Here is a 26,108-nt window from a genome sequence, read left to right on the forward strand (position 1 = left end):
TGTGTGTGTGTGTGTGTGTGTGTGTGTCCAGGGCCTAGTGAAATGTGTCATTTGGACCCAACTGTGCAGCTCTGTCTGGCAACCACCATTGTCTAAGGGCTGAGGCTCCTGGGGGTTGGATTCTTGCTTTAGCAAAAATAATGTTCAGTTCTACTTTGATGATGTGGTTATTTTGAGAGGTTTATGAGGTGGGGTGTTGCGCGTTGGTCTCCAAACGTAACTATTCTGTTTATTAATTAGCTGCTCTCAGTGGGGGTGGAGGTCAGTACCATATTTATGTGTACGGTTGTTTTAAGGAGGAGGGGAATTGTTAGGAGACATTTTGCGTGTTTTCATGGGCGGATTAAGGTTAATTTTACATGCGTTGGTTGTCACACCTCTTTTGATTAAGGGAATTGAGATTAAATGCCTTTTCAAAATTATAATTTTTTCCTTAAAAATTGTTTTATTGTTGTACTTGATCAAACTACTTAACAAATGAAAGAGGGAGATGATAATATGAAAATAGTTTAAGGGGTTTTCACTAGTCACTGTTACAGATAGCCCTTGAGAAAGCAGTTTGCTATAGGAGTCTTGCTTGAAGAATGTGATGTTTCAAGCCAGTTAGAGAGGTCTTGCGCAATGTTATTGGTAAATGTGTTTTAATGATTCTTTGATATATTAACCAATTTTTATAAATTAAAAAGATTTGTAATTTAATCACTTCATTTCACATTTGCATATCAGAGTCCTGTATCCCATTCAAATAATATTCGTCTTCTTCCAGAATTGTCACTATATGTATTAGAATTGACAAAATTTTATGAGAAAGCAATGGTACTAGATTGAAATCCTAGCATAATAAAGATTGTATTGCTAGATGTAAAGCTTTTTCAAGGTGTAATGATTTGTTGATAACATTAGCACCGAGTCAAATTCTTTCAGCCAAACTTAATTTAGTCCCATTGTGTATTTTTAAATGTTTATTCTGAAACGTCTTTTCATGATTTGTGTGTAATTTCAAAGTTTGCTGAGGTACTTTTATCTTAGACACTTTTCATTTGTTTGAAATTAATGGCTACCAAAGTCTGTTTCCTTTTTAAGTAAGTTGATTTGGTTGCTGGCAGTCACATGCCAGTTTGTCAATTTTTTTTATCACTGATGTCCATAAACTAAGATGTTCATGGATCAAAATTTCATTGTGTACCTAACCAAATGGCAAATAAATTCACTGTAGAATTGTTGCTTTGCTGCAGCTAGTAGAAATTGTTCCAGAGATTCTATGTTGGCACAGAGGGGAAAAGAAATTGCTGATTAGTCTTCAGAGAAACTGCTATAGATCTTTTCAGAGGGCAAATAAATGGCCTCAAAATGAATAAATCAAGATGAATTAAAAGATTAAAAATAATATTTTGTTAACCCTATATAAAAATGTCATTTTTTGAAAAATTGGCCTTTTGATTACATTTTTAAATGTACAGTTCACACACAGTGATCAGAAGTTAGCCAAGAAAAATACTTTTTATTTTAGAAGTTTCATGGAGCGTTCAAAATGTCACTATTTCTGGTTTAGATAGGTTTTGTTTTGTTGTTTGTTTAGGAATATTCTGGGTTTCATAATTTTGACAAGGTAATTAAGGAACTACCCCTAACTGTCCGTGTGTGTGTGTGTGTGTGTGTGTGTGTGTGTGTGTGGTTTTACTGACTCTTAATGGATATGTAATTCTTGCATTAGTCTTGGATAGAGTTACATAATAGTGGATCAGACAACTTTCCAGGTAACGAATTGAATAAGTGAGACTCACTGTTTTAAAACAAGTTAACTCTGTATAAACTCATTTATTTTATATAAAGGGTGGACTTTCGGCTTTTTAGTGGTAATAAAATAATTACAAGATAGTTTTTTTTTTTTCAAGCAAAAATTCTGTCAGAATTAGTTGCTTCTTTGCCCACAGGTTAATTGGTCTAAAAACTTCCTTTGCATATCCTTAAATGTGCACGCAAGTAATGGCCAGTGTTTGAAGAAGAATGGAACAGCCTTGTAGAGTGAAATCTTATGAGGACTTTTCAAAGCCTTTCATGGGGGAGAATTTCTTACACTTACACTCCACTAATCATTAGTCTTTTCATTTAAATTCCTGAGTTTAGGATTTCACATACCACTTTAAGCTAGTGGAAAATAATTTGTGTTTCACATAGGGACACTTTGATAATATATTCCAGATTCAATGAAACCGAAAGTAGTGTCGGAATGGATTTTATATATATAATATATATATTATATACATATATATATAATATATATATATGTTAAATACTAAAAAGGATTTTAGCTTTTGCAACTTGTTCTGCTGAATTTATTTTGATACTTATTTGGTAGTTTTTCCCTAGAAGTATGAAGAAAGCTTACAAGTTTGCAGAAGTGCTGTGTATTCTGAGGACTTTTAGTTTTTAAAATCAATTACTTTGAATCAGTAATAAATGCATATGATTTAGAATTCAAAAGTCCCTTTTCTACACCTGCCCTCAGCTACCAAATTCTCCTACCTGGAATCAATCACTATTAGTTTCTCATTTGTTATGTTTTAATAAAAGATGAAATTTGACTTCTGAAAATAATCTTGATATGGAAGTTTTGGAAAATGGGTATAATTTTTGTTCTAATTATTGGAATAGTCATAAGATTGTTTTGAAGGACTGAAATTTTAACTGATCATTTTATAGTTCAAGAATTTAATGACTACAACATATTAATGGATTTTGCTATTAATTTCTAGTCTGAAGTATTTGTAGAGAGTAAAAAACTTAATCAGTCTCTTTAATCCTGTGTTTGTAGGATAAAAATATCTATGTCTGTAGAATTAAAGGGGCTTTTTTAACTGAATTTTTAAAAATAATTCACTACGTGTTGTATTACATAAAATATTTATGATAGAGCTACATATTTATAATATGCAGTAGCCAGGAAACTCCTTAGTGTTCTAGTCATGCATGCTAATTATACTTTCTGTGGGATTGTTCTAGCCCATGATATTTTTACCTTCAGGTTCTCCCTACTACTTATAGAATAAGAAACTTCTGTAACCTTTCTAGATAGAAGAGTTCTTGATAAAGAACATGATTTTTCCTGTTTAGGAACTAAATGCTGTAGCGTACTACTGTCCCACCTGGTGACTGAGCCTTCAAAATATTTACATCCCATGAGTGGAAAGATGCTATCCAGCTGTGTGTGTGTGTNGCCCAGCTCCAGGTTGAGCTGTTGTTCAGCATCTTAGCTGTAGAGGGCAGTGTCACTGGCCCGCATATGTGGGATCCGAACCAGGGCCCTCTGGCATCCCAAGACAGTTCTTAACTATCGCACCACTCGGCTGGCCCCACGGTGCTTACCCTTAAAAGTCCAAATAAAACAACAAAGAATGGCTGAAAATGGAACAATATGAAGCCCTTCCCATTATTAAATTACCAGAGAAGTTCAATGAATTTCTCTTTCTACTGTAAATTGAACTCCAAAGACCTTGAAGTCCAATTACTCTTCTCCCTAATTTCCTGACCTTTTCAGTCCCTGTCAGAAGATTCTCCCTCAAATGCCTTGGTGTTTGGGTTCTTTTTGCAGCCACTAAACCTTGAGTCTTCTTCCATTATAATGGTTACAGCACCTTCGGTACCTTCAAAATTGAAGCAACCCACCCAAATCTCTCGTGTACCATAAATGTAGAAGCAAATGTGACTCCTGCAGTAACAGCACTTTACAACCAAAATGATGTTCCTCAAACCTAGTATATAGACCCTTGTTGCTGTTGCCCATCAGAGATCATAGTAGATTTATTATCTGGGGAAGAGGAATAATGCACAGGGAACAAAAGATAAAGAGAGAACATCGTTTATTGTTTCTGCCTTGCCAGGATGCCTATTAGAAGATGTTTTCCAACTACTACATGTGAATTTAAATTTAGTTGGGATAAATTTCCCATCAAGAGGTTAACTGTGACAGGACATAGTTGCTTTTAATAAGGACATAGTTAACTTCCTACACAATATCTTCCTCCTTCTCCCCCCAAAAAACTAATTTTCTCTAGGGGCCCACATTTTTTTCCACCCAGCTGACCACATCTGAAGCTATGGAGGCAAGTCTGATTGGTGTAAGAGGGATCCCGTCACTTTTGCCAGAGATTAATTCAAGAATGAGTGTAGGGCCCTACTAGGTTTAAAGAGAAATTAGGAGGTTTACAGTGGTAGTATCTCCAATGTCTAGATCACACCCCAATTTCCTTCTTTCTGTTGGTATCCTTCCTATGTTTTGAACACTTCTATTTCCATTTCCCTTTTGAGTCTGGTGTTTCTGGCCTGTAAGCCAAGCCCAGTGTTAAATGAGCCTGGTCTCCTCCATTAAGTGACATAGCACCCTTTTTCATGTGTGAACACAGTACTCCACATTTATAATAAGCAACTCTGGGGCCAGCCGAGTGGTTAAGAGTGCGAGCTCAGAGGGCCAGCCGAGTGGCTCAGTTGGTTAAGAGCTCACTCAAGAGTGTGAGCTCTGAGCAACAGGGTCACCGGTTCGATTACTATATGGGCCAGTGAGCTGCGTCCAAGCTGAGCTGCCACTGAGCCGCAAACAGGCTGCAGGATGGCTCAGCTGGTGAGAGCACATGCTCCTAACAACAAGGTTGCTGGTTCTACTCCCGCATGGGATGGTGGGCTGCGCACCCCCACAACTAAGATTGAACATGACACCTTGAGCTGAGAGGCTGCGAGCTGCTGAAGGGCGGCCAGATGGCAAATGGACTTGGAGCTGAGCTAGCTGCACCCTCCACAACTAAGACTGAAGGACAACAACTTGGCTGTTCCTCTTCCCCAATTCCCCAACACTGTTCTCCTCCCCAATTCCCCAATAAAATCTTTAAAAAAAAAGCAACTCTGCAGTCCACACTTATGGCTTTGCAGCCGAACTTTTCTGGGTATTTGTCCATCTCCAGCAGGATCTCAAAACTTTTTCCTGCTCTAAAACTCCTTAGGTCTATCAACCTTGCTTCCAAGATCCCCTTGCCTGAAGTGTATCTTAGCTGGATTATTACTCTCAACAGATTCCTGCATCTGAAATATCTATTGATGTTTCCAAACGCCATAAGCTCAGGATCACAGAGGGGTCTAATATGTCCCCTGATGTGTGCTCCTCCCCTAAAACCCAACTTCCTTTAGCTTTCAGATTCTGCAGTCCTTGAATAACTTGTGTTACTTTGTGTATTACTTTCTTCCATTTCTTTGTCTGCTCCAGTTCTACTTGTCATTTCTACTGCTTTCAAGAAGGCCCAAGTGAGTTTTTAAATTGTAGTCTGCTATTCAAATACATCTAATTCTATTCACTATTGTAACATAGATAAACCTCCAACTGCTGTCCTTTTTCTCTCTTTTTCTTCCTTCCTCCCTTCCTTCCTTCCTTCCTTCCTTCCTTCCTTCCTTCCTTCCTTCCTCCCTCCCTCCCTCCCTCCCTCCCTTCCTTCCTTCCTTCCTTCCTCTTTCTAGGCCTATGCATTTGTTTCCTGACCTGCTCCTTAGAATCTCCCCTNTGTGTGTGTGTGTGTGTGTGTGTGTGTGTGTGTGTGTGTGTGTGTGTAAAGAGAGTCTATTTTCTCAACACTTAGAAATTATTTGAGGAATAGACATGGGATAGTGACAATGCTGATGTTAAAGTTCTGCTGATTAGGCCTAAGGGTTGTCCCTGTACTGCTTTTCTCTTTCTTTACTGAAAATACTGGCAAACCGAAGGAAAGGCCAAGCAGCTTGGAGACCTACCAGGTAAGGCAAGAATCACCATTAGATCTTGACCTGTTGGTGAGAGCCCGTACTTAGATTTGGTAGAATTCAAGGCTAGTATTTTCTTTTTTGTTTTTTTTTTTCCTATTTGTTTTAACTTTGAAAATAATTGATAAAAAGAGAGAACCAAAAAAAATCTATAATGAGTTATTTCAACTTTAGTTCTCTTATTATTGTCCCCTATTTATTCCTAACTAAGTTAATCTTATGTTGTGCCTATCTTGTACCACTGGTTATTCTGTTTTAGACCTTCCATTTCACTACTTAATTTTGAAACACCCTTTTAATTGCATTCTAGTCTTCGAGAGAACTCTGGTTAATACGTGAGATTGCTAGCAAGGTGCCCCCAAATTGCAGTTGTTAACCTCTGAAAATAAAATTATAAAGAAGCAAAATATAAGGAATGAAACAACTGGGTAGTATGAGTTAGAACTAGCTAGACCTGAGTTCCATTCCTGCTACACCAGTAATGAGCTGTTTGACATGGGGCAAGGGATCACCTCTTGGAGCCTTACTGCATTATCTTTAAAATGGGGATGATAATACTTGCTTTATGGAATAATTGTAAGGATAAGAGATAGTAAAGTACCCAGCATATAGTAGATGCTCAGTAAATGGCAGCTCTTTTAAATATTAAAAATGATGGTAAGGAATGAAGTCGGCTGTGTATAAAACTAAACCCAAGAGATAAAATGTGAGAGTCATTAGTTTCTGGCATACCCCAAAATGCAATCTAGAAGACTTGGTGTAACCTCAGAGAGACTGGTTTGTAATTTAAATCACTAATCTTGTATCTAATGAACTGAAATATCCTTCGAAGAAAGAAAAAGGAAACAGAAGAAACAGATATTTGGAATAATAATAAACACTGACTTTCTGCTTATGTACTAGAATCTGTGCCAGACACTTTCTTATAAACTGTCTCATTTAACCCTCTTCACAATTCTGTAAGATGGACATTACACATCAATGAATACGCATAGTAGAGAAGAATTCAAAATTGATTTGTATCACCTAGTTTATCCATAAACAAGGGGAGATACCAAAATAACATTAGGCAGAATGTCTCCATCACTTTCAGTGGAGGGTATAACCTCGCCTGTGCAGCACATCTGTCCCCTGTGCGATTCCATCTATTCTGTTGGAGACTGATAAACAGCAGACTATTGATTGTTAAATCATCTGGTTTCACATTTTCTAAGTTAACCTTCTGATCATAATTTTACCTTTCATGTAGATTTGTCTCCAGAAGAGATTGCACTGATTGGCCAGCATGTTTTTCCAGCTTGCTGATGAGATCACTAAGCACTCATTGTACAAAGAAGGGTTGATTTCCCTTGAATTACTCATAAGTTATGAATAAAGGGTGTTAGGTCATTTTAGCTCATGGTTATAGACTGGACTATTTCAGGAAGGAAAAAAATGTGAGATAAATTAGACTTCAGTAATTTTGACAGGATTGTGGATTAATTCTTTTGTTACCATAGCTAGCCTAGGTGTCCTTAAATGCATAGGTTGGGATTTTTGTGTAATGCAAGAAATGTGCTTAAACTTATTCCTTAGAAAATAGGGAAATGAAACTAACTTCCTTTACATATTTATTTTATTTGAAGCAAATATTGAAAATATTTACTTTACTTTGAAAATGAATGCGTTGTTTTTTAATTTTAAAACACCTGAAATAAAATAGGATGTTAAAGCAAATGTTAAGTTTTGTATGTTAGTTGCTTACTTTCCCAATTTCTAAAACTCCAATTGCCAAATATTCTGCCCTTCTAAAATGGAAAATTGTGTGACTGTTCAAAAAAGGAGAAAAAAATTATTAAATGCTATTCTCTCAGCTGGTGGTTAAGCCTTAAAAAACATTAAGGAATACTTTCACATCTCATGAGAGAAGAGGTGTCATTCATCTATTTTGTGAAAAGAGCCTACTTTTCTGTTTTCTCAAAGCTTAGAAATTATTTGAGTGATAGAAATAGAGTAACAACCTTTACTTTAAAATTGTTTTTCTGTTAACAGTAATAATCTTAGTTTCACTATTTTCCTCTAGTGTACCACAGCACTCATTTGCCAGATGTTTGAGTTGGGTTGTGTAAAAGTCTATGTTGACAGTTTTTCTTAAGTGTGAAATTAATTGGCTACTCTATATGTTCAACCTGTGGCGTTGGTTTTTTTAGTGTATTGATAACTGACATAAATCAATTTAGCCTTTGCTGGTTTACCAAGTACTTGGGTGTTTAGACACGAGAATTCTTTTTTACATTCAAGTATGATTTTGAATCTTTTATCCATAGTATATAACACAGTATATAAAAGGACGGGTGGCTTGGTGAGACTCTTTTAACACTGTGGAGGAAGGGAGGGGGGAAGAGGACACAGAATAATAATTTTTTCTGTTCACCTGTTATATTTTGAAATGGACAGGGTTGGTATACAATATGTACTATCACTAGTAACTGTGTCTTCCCGCATAATTGACCATACCTTAAAGAAGAAAAAAAACCAGTCTTTAAGGAAAATTAAAAGTGAGTAAAATTTAACAAATGGTTGTGTGTAAATGACTGATTTAATTATCCTTTAAAATGCTTTGCATTTTTTTGAGGAACTGATTAGTCAAGTTTTGGTATTTTAGGCCCAGCAAAAGAGATAGGAGAAATAAGTGATTTGGACAAAGACTTTTTATATAGGAGGGCTTTCTCAGAGGCAAAATGAGCATGTCAAAGGAGGAGGAGAGTAGAAGATTCTTAAGAATCACTGACCTTGCACATTTATTGTTTTTCCTAATCTACTTCTGAACCTAAAAATCTTCTTAAAATTTTACTTTTGTTTTTTTCAAAAGACTTAATTGTGGGCTGAAAATTGGAATGGAGAGAAGAGAAAGAATTAGCAGGTAGGAGTGTCAGTATGTGTGGGTCACTTAAATTAGTAGTGGTCATTTGAATTAGAAACAGTCTATGTAAGTATGTCTATATGTGTGTATATACTATATGTATAGTTATTTAAATTGTGACAATAACTTTTATTAGTCCTTCTTTAGCTAAGGTTTTAATGAAAGTATACAAGTGCACCAATCATTGGTGTACACAACCTAATGACTTTTCACAAGGTGAACACATCTGTGTAACCAATAATACCTAGATCAAGAAATAAAACACTACCAGCAACCCAGAAGTAACCCCCCCACCCCACATGCCTTCCCAGTCACTTCCCCCAATTCTGTGTTTCTAACCACTGGGTATATGTATTCCTATGGTCTGACTTCTTTCACTTAATATTTGTGTTAGTTTCATCCAGTTGTTGCTTGTAGCAATAGTTTGTTCATTCTTGCTGCTGTGTAACATTACATTGTATGTATATGCTACAATTTATTTGTTCTACAGTTGACAGAAATAGCTGTTGTTTTTGTATTTGGATGTCAGGAATAGTGCTGCTGTGAGCATTTCACATATATCTTTTGATGTACACATTCCCTGTAAATTTTATACCTCAATATACAATATATCATTGCTTATCTTTTCCCAAAGGCAAAACTTTCATTTACTTTTCAAGAAATGGAAAATGAAACAGCTTTAAGAAAGATAAAAATATGGCCTCTCATAATTATGTTGCTAAAAACAGTTGATTTTATTTCAAATATTAGTGTTTTTCTTAAGTCTTTTGGTATGTCAGCTCTTGCATCCTTTAACAATCCAGTGTTAGTCAGGAAGTTTACCTATCAACTTAATACAATTTTCCCCAAAGATCATAGGTTGGGTTATTTTGAGGAAGGGGAAAATCTATTGTATATTTAGGAATTAAAAAAAAAAATACTATGGACTTTAATATGTGATTCTGAGCCTTTATTCCAAAATCTGTTTCTTTTTGCTACTGCCATAACTATTTTTGTTTCTTCATTTCAGTTCGAAACCCTATTTTTACTACTTTTAAGCTTATTCTTTTAACTCCTGTGAAAATATTTTGCTATTATGTGGTTGGTTCATTTCTCTTTTTCTGCATACCTTGATTGTCCTTTATCATGTTCTGTTCAATATATTTTAAAATTATAAAACTTGCACAGAAAAATTGGGGCACATTTTGCTCTCAAAATTGTTTTTCTAGTCCTTGACCAGATCTATCAGTTTCTGATGTATAGGAATAAGGTGTAAGAGTGCCTCTACCAACATCATAAGTTCTTCCTCAAGTGCTAGTGGCTTATAAACTTGTACCCCTATGATACAAGTACCCCCTGAGAATGATAGATGGGGCTCTGTTCTTAAGGAACTACTTGCTTTGCTAGCCTTACATACCAAAAGAGTTAAGATTTCATTATTATATGTCTACTTTTTCAGCACTTACCAGTCCAGTATTGTTTTTTCTTGTCTATAACAAGCAGTGAAACCACCACCTTCCTTTCCATTTTCTTTTTCTTTCTTTCTTTTTCTTTTTCTTTTTTTACACGTGGCCATATTCAGTAAATGTCACTGTTAAATTTGGACATGAGGGGCCTGAGCTTTTTCAAAGTGGCAGGGTTTTTTTCTTTTTTATAGAGTGGTATCTTAATCTCATTTCTAAATTAGGGGATTTTGAATTAAGTGACTTCTGAGATGCTTAGTCTAAAACTTTCTGTATCATTTGAGTTAACAGCATAAATCAGTGAGGTCTGAATTTGTTAGGTATTACTATATAGACATAGTTTTTACCTTTATGGAATAATATTTAAGGTCAAGATGAATTGCAATTAAGAGTGTTGATATTTTCCTTGTCTTCTGATATATATATTTAAGGATGGATATGTATGTATGTATCTAGATTTTCATTTGTAACCTTATTCTTAGACTGTTTGCAAAACCAGAGTCTGTTAGAGTTTTCTATGAAATGCTATTAAGATGAAGGTTTGTTGTAACCCCCTGTTGTCTGGTATATGTTCTACTCTTTTTTTTTTTTAAGATTTTTTTATTGGGGAATTGGGGGAGAGGAAGTGTTGGGGAATTGGGGAAGGGGAACAGTCAAGTTGTTGTCCTTCAGTCTTAGTTGTGGAGGGCACAGCAACCTCAGCTCCAAGTCCAATTGCACCACTCAGCTCAGGGTGCTGTGTTCAATTAGTTGCAGGTGGGCGTAGCCACCATCCCATGCGGGAGTTGAACCAGCAGCCTCGTTGTTAAGAGCACATGCCCTATCCACTTAGCCACCCGGGTGGCAGCTCAGCTCAGGGTGCCGAGTTCAGTCTTTAGTTGTGGTGGGCATAGCCCATCATCTCAAACAGGCAACCTTGTTGTTAGGAACACATGCTCTCATCAGCTGAGCCATCCTGCCACCTGTTAGCAGCTCAGCGGCAGCTCAGCTCAGGTGCAGCTCACTGGCCCATGTGGGAATTGAACCGGCGACCCTGTTGCTCAGAGCTCGCACTCTTGTGCAAGCTCTTAACTAACTGAGCCACTTGGCCGGCCCTGTTCTACTCTTTAATCATTTATTGAATTACTTTTGTGCCATACTTAGAAAGTTGTTGCAGTCTAAAAATTAAGCTAGATTATAGAACATTTATGTAAGTGATAAAGAAACATATGCCTAGTGAAGAAAATTACCTGCAGAGTTGGGGTCATTCATCTTATTTTCATAGTATTGTCCTTCTTGATTATATTCATTGTTTTGCTCTGAAGGTAGGAAGATAGATTTAAATTAGATATTATGTTGCTAGAATCTAAACTCTTCAGTTGCAGAGCTAAAACAACACTTTAAGGTTTCTTCATAGCATCTGTAATCCCACATACCAACTAGCTGTAACTCCCAGGGTGCCTTTATGGATTTTTCTGATTATTAGTATCTTTATTGCTACATCTCACAGGGAATCTGTCCTCTATTTCTTAGTCATTTGATTTGAGAACCTCTTAGCAGAAATCTTTAAAGCTGAAAAACGGAGCTTGGAAATCTGGATGTAGTGAGTTTGCACAGGATCTGTAAATTCAACTGTGATTTTCAGAGGGTTAGAAAAATGTCACATACCGATCATAGACATGCACTAATATCTCTCTCTCTCTCTCTCTCTCTCTCTCTCTCTCTCTCTCTCTCTCTCTCTCCCACACACACACACACACACACACACACACACAATGAAACTGGGACTATGCGGTCTTGATTTTGTTAAGTGTCTAAAAAATTTTGGTGAAATGTTAAAAGTAGTATCTTGATGGCAGAGGCGATCTGATTTTTGTTACCATTTCTACATTTCTTTGTTTTTCAAATGCTATCTGGAAGGAGGGAAGTTTGTATTTTTTTAAAATAATTTAATAGTCTGACCGTGATGTGAACAAGTTTATTATTACTTGGTTTGATGATATAGTCCCTACGTAGGTCATTTAAAATTTGAATAAAAGCTTAAAACTTTCCATTTTCAATGCTATTAAGTGTATTTAAGTGCTTATTAATTTATTGACATTTTTAGTTTTTATATTCACAGTAACTTTAGGATAATTGGCACTATCATTTATAGAAAGGAAGATAACTGATGATCAGAAAGTCAGAAATCAGGGGAAAAACATTGATATTTGAACTATGAGCTAGTGATTCTTTCCAGAATAAGTTTGATTATAGATTATGGTAGTAAATACATACAAATAGTATTTTAATTACATGCCTGGCTGAATTATGGAAGATGGAAATTTAGTGTGCAAACAATTGGATATTTATAAAAGTGAAATTTATTTGTTCACAACAGGTTGGTATGGTCTCAAGTTTATTTGATAATTTTATGTGAGGATATTTTTCTGTTCATAAAACTGAAGTTAAGTCTAAAGAAATTAATGACTGTCAATTTATTAAGTTGAAACAGATTGCTAAGGGAAATTGTTTCATCATTATCAGTAAGGAAAACACACGCCTCCCTTTCTAAGATACTGTATTATTCTAAGACATTTTGGATTGTGGGACCTAATATGTTTGGGAATAAATAAGAACCTGGCAACAATTTTCAAACTATATGAGCTTTTAAAGCTTAAATTTAGTTATTAGATTTGCAATTAACTCATTTCACACTCAACTAGTCTTCTAATCATCTTACAGAATCTTTATAAACCTAAACCAAGCGAAAACAAGCATTTTCTTATTAGAAAATAAACTAAAAATCTTAAGTGAAAGAAGTGAACTGTTTGGGTTTTTTGTTTTTAAAATAGGTACTACTGATACAGTTTAGGGCAAATCAGTCATTAAGTGTAGATTCTAGATAGTAATCAGCATAGTTTATGAAGAGCTGATTACAAATGTATTTAAAGTATTTTTCCGAAACCAGTGACTTTGGTGGTTGAAGAGGGAACAAGAGCAACATAGCCAGATTTAAATAAAGCTTTTATTCTTTTATGAAGCAATTATACCATGTGGTGATAACTGGTGGAAATTTTTTAAAGTTGTGTTATATGGAGGCTACAACTTATAAAAGTAGTACTAACCATTTGCCAAATAGACATTTAGTAAATAGTTGTTTCTGTTTCCCTTCAGCTTCCTTCTCTGGACCCAGATTTGTTCATATAATTACTAATTTAAGTTACTAAGCATATTAACCTCATAATAAAAAAAAATGGTATGAGATTAAGTGCCAGAAAAACCAAGAATGAAAATCAAATTACTTTGAGTAGTCTGTTAAAAAAAAAAAAAAAGCAAATGTGCTTTAAACTTTATAGAACTAATAAAAAAATGGATAGTCTCCTAGAAATGTCGAGCCATAATTAAGTATAGCAGCAAGCTATATGGACTGTAGTTGAATGAATCATCCTTAAAGTGTGTGTGCCCATGTAAACACATGATACTGTATCGTAGCAATAAGACTTGTAAAATGTTGAAATAGTTGGGAAAATATGTTATCAGGAAAATTTAAGTGTTATTCTAAAGAAATACAAACTAAAGGATCACAACCTTTGGCATGGTTGAAAGTAATTCTTAAAAGTGTTACTTAGTTATTTTTCATTATGCTCAGAAGATAGCTAGAGAAGACAATTTAAATTATTAGCTTGGTGATTTAGGCTGTTTAAAGAATATCAGGTAAACTCTAAAACAGGTCACTAAGGAAAATTATATTTTTTTCCTTTTTTGGTGGCAGCTATTAGTGTTAGACATTTTAATTTGCCTAGGGATGGTAATTAGAAACTATAGAATGTTGGAAATAGAAAGAACTATAGTCCCAATTCTTGAGTTTGGTTTATTCACCTGTTTAAGGAAGGTTGGTTTAGAACCCAGGTCTCCTGACTCCTAGTCAGTTATCTGTTCTTGTTTCAGAATTTTATTCTGTTCATTTTTCAGTTTAGTGATTTGTTGAACCTATTGATCTGGTAAAGGTTTCTGTAATTCCTTAGTTGAACTAAAAAATTAATTTTTAAAGAATACTTGTCTTATTCAGTAACTTGAAGAGAATCTGTAAGTCAAATTATAGTTTCTTGTTGATCGACTTAATTTTTTTATTTTCTTCTAGCTGTGACAGGTTGAAAATAAGGCAGTTAATAGTATTCAGTGTTAAGGTGAATCATGTTGATGATAGGTTCATGTGATGATTCCCAGTATAACTGATTTCAGATGCTTAAAAACTGGTTAAGGCTTTTGAAGAGTTAAAGCAAAGTTTTTTTCCACTTTGAATTCTAGAGTTCATTTATTATAATGGTGGTATTTCAGAGCAATGAGGAAATAATTTACTATTCAAGAAATAATACTGAAAGTATTCGTTATTCATTTGCAAGAACATTCAGTTTCCTACTTAGTTCGGTACCAAAAAATACATTCCAGGTGATTAAAGAGTTCAACATTTAAAAAATTTTTTTTTATTGTAGTAAGAATATTTAACATAAGATCTACTCTTTTAACAAATTTCTAAGTGTACAATACAGTATTTGGTAACTGTAGTTGAGATGTTGTACTTCAGATCTCAAGAACTCATTCATCGTATATAACTGAAACTTGATACCCAATGAACAGCAACTCCCCATTTTCCCTCCCCTGCCCTCAGGCTCTGGCAACCACCATTCTACTCACTACTTCTATAAGTTTGACTATTTTAGATACCTCATGTAAGTAGAATCATATGGTATTTGTCTTTCTGTAACTGGCTAATTTTACTTAACATAATGATCTCCAAGTACGAGTACAACAGTTTGTTTTTTAAATAAAAGAATTAGAAGAAAGTACTTTTTCCTAACCAAGGTCCCCAAAATCCAAAAATCATTCAAGATCAAGAAATTGACTACATAAAATAAATTGAAAGTTCTGTGCAATGAAAGGTGCTAATAAAGTTAAGGCAAACAACGACTGAAAGAAAAGAATTTGCACCATATCTAACACACAAATGATTAATATCATATATGAGTTTGTGAGAAAAAAAATTTAGCGACAAAACATTACTTATTGAGCTAAACCTTACTTTTAAAAAGTACCTTTCATCTTAAAACCCTCCTTACTTTCACCTTTCTCAGAAGTTACCACTATCATGAATTAGACATGAACCTGTTCATTCCTTTTTAGAAATACTTTTATATGTATATGTACATCTGTAAACATATAGTTCTAATATGTTATGGTTGTTCCTATGGAAAATAAGAACTTGCCTTCAAGATGTTTATGGTTCAGTGGGGGTAAACAGGAATATAAAATATTCTCCCAAAAGATATTTAATGTGTGTAAGTGCCAAGTGAGTGGTAAAGATCATGCATACCTGGCACTTTAGAAGTTTTTAAATGATAAGTGAATTAAGAATAGGTAAGTATATACAATTGAAAGGAAAATTCAGTTCTTTTCCTCTTTGCCTGTCCTTATACTACCCAGATACAACTCTTAACTCTGTGTGTGTGTTTACTTTTGAATTTTTTATTGCATGTATATATAAATACACATACTGTTTTTCATTTAAAAGAAACTACACTGTATATAGTAATTTGTAAATTAAGTTATTTTTAATATTTTATTGGGGAATCGGGGGAGGGGAACAGTGTTGGGGAATTGGGGAAGGGGACCAGCCAAGTTGTTGTTCTTCAGTCTTCGTTGTGGAGGGCGCCAGTCGCCATCTTGCTTCCTGTCAGCAGCTCGTGGCCTCTAAGCTCAAGGTGCTGTGTTCAGTCTTAGTTGCGGGTGGGCATAGCCACCATCCCATGCGGGAGTCGAACCAGCAGCCTTGTTAAGAGCGCACACTGTATCCACTGGGCCATCTGGGCAGCAGCTCCTCAGCTCAAGGTGCCAAATTCAGTTTTAGTTGCAGGTGGGCATAGCCCACCATCAAACAGGCAATGTTGTTGTTACACCAGCTGAGTTATCCTACCACCGATTGGCAGCTCAGTGACAGCTCAGCTCGGGCGCAGCGTCACTGGCCCATGTGGGAATAGAACTGGTGGCCCTGTTGCTTAGAGCGTGTGCTCTTAAGCCAACTCTTAACCAACTGAGCCACTTAGCTGGCCCGTAGATTAAGTTTTTTTACTTAAATATATCCTGGGAAATTTTCTATATCAGTAAATATAAAGTTACCTCATCCTTTTTTACAGTTGCAGAATATAGTCTGTTATATATATACATATATATACATTTATATTAAATGTACCTCTATGATTAATATTTACGTTCTTATTTTTTGCTATTACAGGACTGCAGTGAACATCTTTGTACAAATGTTTATGTCACAATTTCAGTAGTTTCATAAAAGTGAGTTATGAATCAAAGGGATATTTGCATTTTAGTTTAATAAATGCTGCCAACATTAAATAATCCCACCATTAATGTATGAGATTAAATGTTAATGAATGGATATGTGAAATAAGAGTAAAATAGATACGTGAAAAACTAGTCTGAGAACTGATTGAAATGGTTTGGAAAGACTTCCCAGAGAAAGGAGATACTTAAACTAGATCTTGAAGAATGAGTATGTCACAGTTAGAGGAAAGGGGGTGGGGTCGGGAAGGATATTCTTAGTAAGAGGAAATGGGCCAGACCAAGGCCATTGGAAGAGTTACTAGGACAGAATTTTTACTCTGTCATCATACTCTGTTCATCTCTCAGTTCACTTTATGTTGGTGTTTCTTTTCCAAAAGGAAATTAAAGTGAGATCTAGGCACTCTTCTGTCTTCAAGGTTTTATTCTACCACCTGTGGAATAATCTAAATTCTTTAGACTACCTCTTTTTCTTTTATATGATTCTTCTGTTGACAGACTTCTCTACGTTACTGTTCTTGAATGAACCATATACACTGCTACTCCAAATTTTTTGGACATTGGTGTAAAATTTTGAACTCAGTGGTTGTTTCATTTCAGTATTTAGTCACTTCCTTTTGTGCCTCCATACCTTCTTGGTACCTATCCATATCCCAACCTCAGGTGCTTCGTGTCATTTAGAGTTGTTGGTCCATTTATGCTTAATGTGTCAAGGTTTATCAGTAAATATTTGATAATATTTTATATAGTAAGATCATTTTATCTTGTTCTATGTCCCCAATGTTTTGTTTATAATACTTTTTGGCACTGATGTTTCTGAAAACTCACCAGAATGTATTTTCCTTATTAATAGGCATTTATTATCTGTGTATGGACTTGTAATACACAATAGAAATGATGTATAATTTATGTTAAGCATAACAAGAAAATATTTTGAAAGAACCTAAGTACCAATTAAGCTATCTAGATATCTATGGGAAAGCAATGCAAGGAATTTTTGTAATAATAATTATTATAATTATTACTTAGCAGTTGTAATATTAATAGCCATCATCTATTGATCACTCTGTTCTAAGTAAACACTAAATGCTCATTTTATTCTTACAAAAGCTCCTATCATGTAGGTAATATGCCCATTTTTACATATGAGGAAACAAGTTTAGGGAATTTAAATAACTCACAAGAGCTAACTCACAAGAGCTAGTAAATGGCAATTTTAGGGTTAGAATCCATGTCTTTCTGATTAACATACCTTAAATAAAGTTTGTTACTGTATTCTATAGCAATCATCCCCCAAGTATAAGTTTTTAAAAATACATATTTTTAGGAAGTATTTATTACCTGAAAATGATAGCTAATTACACTGCAGTTACCTGCTTTTGGGAGGCAGGAATAATGAATAATCAATTATATATTTCCCAAGAAAATTTTGAAGATTCAGAAAAGCATAAAAATAATTTGAAAATTAGCAACAACCAAACTAGAGAAAACATACTTTTTTTCACTTGCTGTAAATATATAGAAACATGTAAAATTACATATATTTTAATTGGAATTATATGTATAATTTTGTATTCTCTCATGTTTAACATTGTTTTCCCACTATAAATACGTGTGCGTATATGTGTGTATTCTTTGAAAATGGTTCTCAGTGGCCACGTAATATATTTTATGTACTTGAGTTATCATTTCTCTATTGGTTGACAAGCAAGTTAACCTCTTGTCACAGGTTATTCATTACCCTGTGCAGAGAAATCATCAGGATGGGTGCTATGAGTTACAGCATTGAGGTTCCCCACTTTTCCAAAGACAACAATGATAAATTAAACATGCAAACACGATTAATAATCAGACTTCTGGCATGACTGTAGCTGCATAAATCTGTATCTTTCCTCTCTAGAGGACATAAAAAGGAAAAGTAAGGAGGAAAACAAGGATAAGAAAAATGCCTCAACTTTTGTTTTCAGTGAACTGAAAGACATAATATGTAGACTCCAAATTCTATTTAAGGGCTATCCGAAGCATCTGAGAACGGGCAGAAGCTGTGAGCTTAAATATACTTACTGAAGGTGAGTGGTTCACCTTGAAGTTCAAAAGCTAAATCTCTTGTTCGTAATGGCATGGCTGGTGACAGAAATACCTGGTTTGAAAAGGTAGAGCTACATGCACACAGAGCCATATGTACAGGAACCAGCTTTTCTTTGTATTCTCTATATAGCATCAAAGGAGGAGAAAGCCTTTGGACTGTGAAACCTGTCCTTTCTTCACTCTCCACCAGTAAATAGCTGGTTCAGGAAAATCTAACTTACGATGAAAAATACAAAAGAAACAGACATGACAGCAAAACTTCTAAAGGACATTCATTAAAAAAATGTCACTACAGAGCAGATGAAAATTGTGACCCAACATTTCACCATTATATTTATTTAGAGTTGGGAAAAACTTTAAAAAGTTCTTCTACCAGAGAAGAACACAAAGCAGAAATGCAGGAACTCAGGGAAGAGATCACAAGGCAACAGGAGAAGATGAAATATGAGATGAGAGAACTTAGAAATTGAAAGGTAAAAACTTGCAAATGAAGATGAAATTGAAAGGAGCAGACTAAACCTGAGGAAAGCACAATAGGAATATAGGGATAAAAATAAGAAAAATTGATAAAATAGAAATAGAGGTGTTATTTTTAAGTTTTGAAAAATGATTTAAAAAGGCAGTAGATCCAACACACTTCAAATTGAAACCCCAGGCTGGCTGAGTGGCACGTTGGTTAAGAGTTGGCTTGGGACGCCAGCTGTGAGCAGCAGGGCCCCGGTTCGGATCCCACATTAGGGCCAGTGATGCTGTGCCCTCTACAGCTAAGATGGTGAACACCAGCTCTACCTGGAGTTGGGCAGCTGTGAGTCGCCGGCAACGGCGTAGGCTGCGGTGGGGCTGCCATAAGCTACTGTGAGCAGCTGGCAGCCAGTGTGAGCTGCTGTCCAGTGGCCGGTCACTGATCTACCTCATCCAGGAAGAGCGCAATAATAATACCAACATGGGCCCGTGAAGCGACGCCCTCCACAACTAGACTGAAGAACAAAACGACAGCAATTTGTCTGTTTCCCTTGCCCGATTCCCCAACGCTGTTCCCCTCCCTCAATTCCCCAATAAAATCTTTTTTTTTTAATTGAAACCCCTATAGTAGAAAACCAAACAGTGCAACAGAAAAAATTGTTACACATACAATTAAAATCTAACAGAACTGAAATGTAAATATTGAAAGGGCACCTGTGCCGGGGAAAACTGACCAGAATGGTCATAAAGAGAATTCCTTTAATCAGCCAACCACCCTCCTCGTCCCCTGTATGAAGTCCTTTATAAGGGGCTGATACCAGGCTGGCCTTTGATTTCTCCACAACATTCAATACCAGAAGACAGTAGAGCAGTATTTACAAGATAAGGAAGTAAAGTGGGAGCTGAAGATTACATATCCAGTCATACTGTTTTTCAAGTATAAAAGATACAGGCAGAACTCAGGATATTGTTTATATGAGCCCTTCTCAAGGAAACTACTAAAGTATAAACTTGAGCCAACTAAGAGGCATATGAGGAAAGGATTGGTAGTAAGTGTGTGTGTGGGTGTGTGTGTGTGTAGACTAAAACAAATGTGGAGATCATGATGTATACCCTGATGATATGGAAGTGATAAAACCTAATAAAATTTGAGAGAAGGAAGTTTATAGATTACCTCATTGTAATTACTGGTAGTCAAAAATATGTAAAGATCGGGGCTGGCCGACTGGCTCAGTTGGTTAAGAGTTGGCTTGGGAACGCAAGCTCTGAGCAGCAGGGCTGCCAGTTGGGTTCCCACCTGGGCCAGTGACCGCCCTTTTAAAATAAATAAATAAATAAATAAAAAATACACCAATTAAAAAAATATATGTAAAGATCACAAATCAAATAAAAGAAGTATAAATATATTTAACACTTCAAAGGAGTCCCTAAAGATAACACTTGATAAATCAGGTAGGGGAAAGGAAGGGGAAACATTAATTTTTTTTTTAAAAAAGATTTTATTGGGGAACTCGGGGGAGGGGGACAGACAAGTTGCTGTCCTTTTGTTTTTCAATCTAGTTGTGGAGGACGTCGTTTCACTGGCCCATGTTGGTATTATTGCGCTCTTCCCAGGTGAGGCAGATTGGTTGCCGTCCACTGTAGGGCCGCTCAAGGTGGCTCTTGGCAGCTCACTGCAGCCTACGCCGTCGCCAGCGACTCACGGCAGCCCAGCTCCAAGTCGAGCTGTTGTTCACCATCTTAGCTGTAGAGGGCGCAGCGTCACTGGCCCTAACGTGGGATCCGAACTGGGGTCCTTCTGCTCAGAGCTGGCGTCCCAAGCCAGCTCTTAACCAACGCACCACTCGGCTGGCCTGTAAACATTAATTTTTACATTGTTCTTATTAAGGAACTAATAGGCATCTAAACAGAAATCTAGAGGAATTCTGCTAAGTTATAAGGGTAGCCACTAGAACAAAATGATAAACCTTAGTAAATATTAAAAGAACCACACACCTATCAAAAAGAAAACCTCATATAGTGGAAGAATACTCACAGTCACACACATAACAAAACATAACAGTACTAAGACCAAATATATCTTTCATATAAAAAAATATAAATTGGCTTAACTCACCTTTAAGAGAAAAAGATCTTCAGACTAAACTCAAGACAAAACCAATTTTGTGGCTTATGCAAAGTATACACCTACAACAAAAAGATTGTGAAATGTTAACAATTTAAAAATGGGCCAAGTGAACAGAATTTTGGGTGTCATGATCTTAATGTACAAGGTGGAGTTCACACTAAAAGCAATAGGTTAAAAGGGCATTCATTTCTTAAAGGGTACGATGAAAGTTTAACAGCTTTGAGTATCTACATAGCAACTAACATAGGAGCAACCTAGGTTAAGCAGAAATGACAGAAAATATGAGGGAAAATGGAAATGTCAGTAGGGAAATATTTAATTGTAACACATACCACATTTTCTGGATATGAAGAATCTGTTGTAACAGTTCTCACTGAGATGATTTGTAAAGTTTTATAACTAGACATGCTAATTGCAAAGTTAATAAGGAAAAATAAGCAAGAATCGTCAGGAAAACTGAAAAATAAAGAGAACTAGCCTTTCCAAATATTAAGATAAAAAGATAAAACAGTATAGTATCAGCCAACAAGCTCACATGGATCAGTGGAACAGAATAGAAAGTCCAGGAGTAGTTTCAAATGCATATAAGAATATACTAAAGGCAGCATCTCAGATCACTGGAGAAAAGATCACTGTTTGGTTAATTCTGAGGACAACTGGATAGCCATATGAAAGAAGTTGGACCTGTATTTCACATATGAGGTCTGACAGTTAAGTTCACAAACTCATTCAAGAAGTGCTACATACTTCATTGCTGAATATCACTACAGTCACTTTCGAAGTATTCCCCTTGGGAAGCTATACACCAATACTAGCGCCTAGTCCACCCTTCAAAGCAATTTTGGAACTCTTTTTGAAATGGCCATCAGAGCTGTCGTCATATTACCCATGATGTCCTGAATGCCGTAAAAATGTCTTCCTTTCGGTATTTCCTTTATCTTCAAGTAAAGAAGTCACTATAGGCCAGATCAGGTTGAATAGGGGGGGTGTTCCAATACAGTATTTGTTTACTGGCTAAAAACTCCTTCACAGACAGTGCCATGTGAGCTGATGCATTGTGATGCAAGAGCCATGAATTGTTCGCGAGAAGTTCAGGTCATTTTCATCCAACTTTGTCATGAAGCCTTTCAGCACTTCCAAATAGTAAACTTGGTTAACTGTTGATACAGTTGGTACAAATTCATAATGAATAATCCTTCTGATATCAAAAAAGGGTAGCAACATCATTGCAACAAGTTCTTGAACTTAACTTTCAGACCTCATATACACCAAATGGATCAGTGAAAAATGAAGCCATGAAAGTAATAGAATAAAACATTAAAGAAGGTTTTTAAATATAATTTTGGTATGGCGAAGACCTTTTTAGACTGACTCCAGAATTCATAAATTAATGGATATATTTTACTACATTAAAAAAGCAATCTCTAGGTAAAGAAAATGTGATATATATAGATATAGATAATGGAATACTTACTGTTCAGCCTTTAAAAACAAAAGGAAGTCCTGCCATATGTACAACATGGATGGAACCTTGAGGACATTATGCTAGATGAAATAAGCCAGTCACAAAAAGACAAATACTGTGTAATTCTAATATGAAATACCTAAAGTAGTCAAAAAGAATGGTGGTTGCCAGGAACTAGGGAGAGGGAAAGGGCAAGTTGTTGTTCAGTGGGTATTGAGTTTCAATTTTGTAAGATGAAGTTCTAGAGCTCTGTTGCACAACAGTATGCTTATAGTTAATACTACAGTACTCAATGCTTAAAAATTAAGATGGTAGGTTTTATGCATTTTACCACAGTTTTTAAAAAGCACTCAATGTCAGAAACCATCATCAGTAAAATCAAAATACATATTTAAGTACTAGCGAAACTTATCTACAATTCATGTCACAAATGATATCCTGGAAACTCTAAAAAAAGACCCTGCAACCCATTAAAACGTGGGCAAAGATATGAATAGATAATTCACAAAGAATTAAATGCAGCTGGCTGTGTAAGCATATGAGAAGTTGCTAACCTCAATCATAGTAAGAGAAATTCAAATCAAGTTGGATAACATACTCATGTGTAGGTAAAGGCTGTCTCATACATTGTTGTTGAGAATGCAACTGAGATAAGCCCTGCGGAAGGCAATTGGGTACTATCTCCAAGAATAAAAATGTATTTACTCTTAAAACAAAGATAAACATTTTTGGACTTAAAAGAATAAATGCAGTGTGTTAAGTAGGGACTAGGTAATGTACCCAAATCTGATTTAAAAGCAAGCAAATGCCTTAAGAGTTCATTTTCTTCAGGATAGACACCAAAACTACAATATCTTATACTGGTGGACAGATTGGGGAAAGGAGGTACAGAATCTGTTTGTTTACTACTCAAGAAACTAGGGGGCTGAGTCAGGAAGGAGCTAAAAAGCGTTGTATGATCACTCCTTAGGGATATGGCTTATATAAATTTCATGTTCACATGGTGGAAGGAAGCAGTGAAAGCCTCCTGGATAAGATCTGGGTCAACCTACCCATGACTTATTGACTGGATCTCCAGGAAGAGCCATCTACAGCAATTATAAGCCTCATTCTGGGATGGGAGGCTTCTGTGAGAGATAGTAACAAACGAAAACTGTTAGAGTGAGGTAAGCACATAAACATACCCAGCAGTCTGTCCCCCGCCCCCCCCACACACACACACAACTTTGACTTATGATGAGCCAGTAGACAAAAATTCAAGAACACAAAAAAGCTAACCTTTAAATAAAAAAAGAAAAAGGTCAACACCTTCATTAAAACGAAAAGTAAAAGAAAATGCTCTCGTGAACTTATACAGAAATAGCTCCAAGATTTGTTGCTTAGTGGGGAAAAAAGGAAATCATAGTACAGTGTTTATAGTATGTTTCCTTTTGTGTGGGAGTAGGGAGATAATTGATATTCTCATTCAAATGAATCCTTAGTCTGAAGAACAATCTTAAAATAACTAAGTGTATTTAAGATCCTCAAGGAGATAAAGGAAGGAATTATAGCCATAAAAGAAAGCCAAAATTAAGTAGATGTCAATTAACAAATGGATATAAAAAGAGAACACTAGAAATCATTTAACTGAAATCAGTAAATGAGATGTACTAGGCTAAACACCGTCAATAAAAGAATTGGTGATTTGGAGCATAATATTGAGGAGTTCACCCAGAATGTAGCAAGAGAGAAGTGAAAAATATAAAAATAAATATGGAGGATAGTTTGAGAGAGTCGAACATATGTCTAAAACAAACTTTAGTAGGGCAGATGAGAGTAGTACAAAAATAATACTTAATGAGACAATGATTAAGTTATCTTCAGAACTGAAGGAAAACCTACGTTTCCATATTGAAATTGTACATTACTACAATTAATTGCTTGGCAGGATAAATTCCAAAAAAAATCTACTTCTAAATGCTCAATGATGAAATTGCACAACATAAAAAAGTTCATTAAAGTGATAAAAAGCTAGAGTGCCTACACTAAAATATCTGTGATACTAACAGTGTATTGACCAGAACAATAATTTCCAGAAGATAATGGGATGCTTTTTCTTCAAAATATAGGAATATAACTGTTCACTTTAAATTCTATACCCATTTAAACTATCAGTTATCAGAAAGAATAAGACCCAAAGGATATACACAAAAACTAAGAGTTCATCACTTATAAAAATTTGATGCAGGGGTCGGCTGGCTGAGTGGTGCGTTGGTTAGGAGTTGGCTTGGGACGCCAGCTGTGAGCAGCAGGGCCCCGGTTCGGATCCCACATTAGGGCCAGTGATGCTGTGCCCTCTACAGCTAAGATGGTGAACACCAGCTCTACCTGGAGTTGGGCAGCTGTGAGTCGCCGGCAACGGCGTAGGCTGCGGTGGGGCTGCCATAAGCTACTGTGAGCAGCTGGCAGCCAGTGTGAGCTGCTGTCCAGTGGCCGGTCACTGATCTACCTCATCCAGGAAGAGCGCAATAATAATACCAACATGGGCCCGTGAAGCGACGCCCTCCACAACTAGACTGAAGAACAAAACGACAGCAATTTGTCTGTTTCCCTTGCCCGATTCCCCAACGCTGTTCCCCTCCCTCAATTCCCCAATAAAATCTTTTTTTTTTAATTGAAACCCCTATAGTAGAAAACCAAACAGTGCAACAGAAAAAATTGTTACACATACAATTAAAATCTAACAGAACTGAAATGTAAATATTGAAAGGGCACCTGTGCCGGGGAAAACTGACCAGAATGGTCATAAAGAGAATTCCTTTAATCAGCCAACCACCCTCCTCGTCCCCTGTATGAAGTCCTTTATAAGGGGCTGATACCAGGCTGGCCTTTGATTTCTCCACAACATTCAATACCAGAAGACAGTAGAGCAGTATTTACAAGATAAGGAAGTAAAGTGGGAGCTGAAGATTACATATCCAGTCATACTGTTTTTCAAGTATAAAAGATACAGGCAGAACTCAGGATATTGTTTATATGAGCCCTTCTCAAGGAAACTACTAAAGTATAAACTTGAGCCAACTAAGAGGCATATGAGGAAAGGATTGGTAGTAAGTGTGTGTGTGGGTGTGTGTGTGTGTAGACTAAAACAAATGTGGAGATCATGATGTATACCCTGATGATATGGAAGTGATAAAACCTAATAAAATTTGAGAGAAGGAAGTTTATAGATTACCTCATTGTAATTACTGGTAGTCAAAAATATGTAAAGATCGGGGCTGGCCGACTGGCTCAGTTGGTTAAGAGTTGGCTTGGGAACGCAAGCTCTGAGCAGCAGGGCTGCCAGTTGGGTTCCCACCTGGGCCAGTGACCGCCCTTTTAAAATAAATAAATAAATAAATAAAAAATACACCAATTAAAAAAATATATGTAAAGATCACAAATCAAATAAAAGAAGTATAAATATATTTAACACTTCAAAGGAGTCCCTAAAGATAACACTTGATAAATCAGGTAGGGGAAAGGAAGGGGAAACATTAATTTTTT

At 35.9% G+C, this 26,108-nt stretch overlaps 1 protein-coding gene across 1 annotated transcript in view; it reads left to right on the top strand.

Annotated features, from left to right (window-relative positions):
- The first annotated feature begins 5,756 nt into the window (after positions 1-5,756).
- The window catches only part of FBXO11 (F-box protein 11), a 99,416-nt gene continuing 79,064 nt past the window's right edge, over positions 5,757-26,108 (top strand). Inside the window, exon 1 of the mRNA XM_019655861.1 lies at positions 5,757-5,775. The gene's annotated coding sequence lies outside the window, so the exon portion shown is untranslated. The remainder of the gene's footprint in view (positions 5,776-26,108) is intronic.

Source organism: Hipposideros armiger, unplaced genomic scaffold (genome assembly GCF_001890085.2).
Source record: "Hipposideros armiger isolate ML-2016 unplaced genomic scaffold, ASM189008v1 scaffold_248, whole genome shotgun sequence".
NCBI lineage: Eukaryota > Metazoa > Chordata > Mammalia > Chiroptera > Hipposideridae > Hipposideros > Hipposideros armiger.